Raw genomic sequence first — 3,321 nt, forward strand, 5'->3', positions numbered from 1 at the left:
AGGATGCAGGAAAAAGCATTTGGAAACCTACGACTTTGTTAGCCAGATAAAAATATATGAGTTAGGAGGGTTGATTAGCCTGCATGGCTCAATAACGCTGAAACTAACAACCAGGAGTTATCAAAGCAAAACCCTAGTGCCAACTATGGGATATCTCTCTAGACATAATGTTTTTGGGCTCTGTGTAAAGATTATCCTTGTGATATTCAAATGCTGATTTCTCTGACCCCATATCTTGACATGGCATTATAATGCTGATTCTAGGAATCTCCTGTCTCAAGTTTGTGTAAACACGCTTCCCATTTATTCTTGGACTTGTCCATAAAAGCTCATCAGCCAATGGCTGGGCAGAAGTAAGAATAAGGCTGGGTTTCCACCAACCAGGGAAGGGGAGAGAGAGGAGGAAGAGGGAATTCACCATGAGGAAAGGGTTCAGAGAGACATCATGGAAGAATGCCTGAAGCCGGGAGAGCCAGACCAGTACTAAAATGTAAATATCTTCGATATTTTGGCTGGGAGGTAGCCAGGTTAGTTTAGAGGATTAATGACTGCCCAGGTATTGTGCAGTAAAGCTTAATTAAATAAATCTAAGAGACTCAGTCTCATTCATTTGGGAACTATCCAGAGTTAGAGGAAAAACTGCCACTTTTGAAAATGCATTTACATTTAGCACCCCATATGGGACACCAACTATTGGGAGTGTCTATTTTTCTGGGGGGGGAATCAAGTTTACCCCCTTTACTCCTGAATTTCTATTAGGGTTTCTACCCCACTTCTTGCTTGTACATTCCTGGGTAAACAACACAGAAACACTGAAATGTATTAAAAAGCTGTTGGCACTGAGCTGGGCAGGTTCTGGGCTATACTAATCCCCCCACCTGTTAAAGCCCACGAAAATGTCAGTCACCTGCCAATCTGATGCCTCCCAGAATGCGTTTGCTCCTTCAGACTGTCCTCAGGATGCACCTCTCTCAGCCACATGCTCCTGGTCCATCCTGCCTGCCCCCTCCCCCCCATGACCTCCTGCTCTCTCTAGTCTCCTTTCTCCTCCCCCTCGAGATCTCTCTCAACTGGCACTGTAAACACAGCTAGAAATTCTGCTGCCCAATCTCAGGCTCTACTCTTTTATTAACCACTCTCTTTAAATTGGGGAGCAAGGTTTACACGGCAAAGACCAGTGCACATGAATGGACTCATCTGGACAGCAACCAGATCTTGGGGTTCAGAATTTAGTACTTGTATACATAACAGACTAACCCCCAACATAGCTCCTTAGGGTCAGGGAGGTTCCAAAAGTTTCCAATACAATATAGGTTCTTGCCATTCTGCCTGGCTGCCCTTGAGAACTAGTTGCTAAGACACCACATACATTGGGAATAAGATACAAAGAAATCAAATGGGATCTGAGCTGCGGGTTTCCTCCCTGACAGCTAACTTTCAGGGTATCAGAAGATACAATGTAAGCTGGTAAGTAGCTTTACCCAACCAAAAACCTACAAACTACAATACCAACCTGCCACAGAAGATGTGCCCACTAGTGTAATCATGGTACCACTGTTATGGGTGTAACCAAGCACTCTCCCTGGTTTTGAGGCCTATCCCACAAGAAGGAACCCATGCATGCCTGACACTATAAACACAGTTACAAACTCATGGCTGAAGTTTTACACCCTAGTGAAAACTTAAGAGTGTTGTTTAGCTAAATTGACACAGTATGAAGCTGCTTTCTAAAAACTTTATAATAAAAGGTAGCAAATAAAAAAAGAGTTGCTCAAGATACTAAGTTACGGTCAAGGGCTTAGCTCTCAACAGGACATAGTATCACTCCCTCTAAAGTTCCAGGAACCACCAGAAGGAAGAGAAGACTGTTAAGTACTGCAAGACAGGGCGCTCTGAGATTGATTGTGTGGGTGTGACAGAGCCATTGCAATCATGACCTCACAGCACCAGCAGCAGATGCCAGCAATGGGCCTACACCAGACAGGGCTTGTCAAGAGTCAATCACTGATACTTGCCCTGCCGAACTATGAGCTAGTGATGCGTTCTCGGAGAATGCAGACATTGTCTTCAACTGTGTGCCCCTGATGAGTTCACCAGGCTCCAGTGATTAGCAGCAAACCTATCAACACACAAGTAGCCTTGCTCCCACACTGTGTCACAACACCATAGTCCATGATTGTGTGAAAGAGACTTGTAGGGCCCTGGGAAGAGGTGTGAGAGGGGGTGTGAGAGGGGGATGAGAGGAAGAAGGTGGCAGTAATCAGAATGTAATAGACACATGTGAAATTATCAAAAGAACACATTTAATAACAGAAAAAGAAGCTGGTTTAAACATTGGTTCCCAAAGCCAACTGAGCATCAGGAATCACCAGGAACTTTGAAAACATGTAGAAAGATAACCACTCCCTCCCGATCCCAAATGATCCTCACTGTGAAGCAGAAAGGAAACCAGAGTCTTCAAATGTCATAATGGGATATAGCTGAGTACGAACATTAGTGTGTCAGGACAGATAGGAGCAAACAGGACAACTGATTTGGGAAAAGGGAAACACCCAGGCCAGTGCCCTGTTACCTCCCCAATCCCAATCCAGAGCCACTCTGGAAAGCAAATAAACTGCCAGCCAAGCATGCTTGCCCAGGCCAGGTTTCTAAGACACTACCTGTGAGAAGGCCAGAAAGACCTGTACCTTCCCCCAAGGGTTAGCACATTTCATTATCCAGTATTGTAACTATTGAAATCATATAATGGCAAGGGACCTCACACAAAATTGGCAACAAAGACGCGGACAGCTGCAACACTGCCTATTATTAGCTATTCAAAAGACAGCTCAACTATCATGAGACTGGCGATGTCCTGTCTTTCCAAATCAACAGGGTCTTTCCTTCTTATTGGTCCATTATTTCTCTCTTAAGATTTAGGTGCACAGCCCTGCTTCCTGTTGTTGACCTATCTTGGGATAAACGCATCACAAGGTCAGGAAGCCACACTCAAACTGCTCACCTTTAAGAGAAAACCTTGGCATGTGTGTCCTAGCCTGGTGTTCTTACCTATGGAAGGGTTTTATCTAACTTCAGAGTTCTGAAACTCACACTTGTGGGTGAAAGCTATAGAAATACACAGCACTATTAGCTGTGACTCATAAAATTTGTATCCAGCCTCATTAAATAAAAACCAAGCCAAATGTGATGGTATAGGTCTAATTCCAGAACTTGAAAGGCTGAGGCAATAAATAAGAGTCCAAGTTTGCAGACAATCTAGTTCTCTCTCTCTCTCTCTCTCTCTCTCTCTCTCTCTCTCTCTCTCTCTCTCTCTCTCTCTCT

This window comes from Mus pahari, chromosome 17, assembly GCF_900095145.1.
Source record: "Mus pahari chromosome 17, PAHARI_EIJ_v1.1, whole genome shotgun sequence".
NCBI lineage: Eukaryota > Metazoa > Chordata > Mammalia > Rodentia > Muridae > Mus > Mus pahari.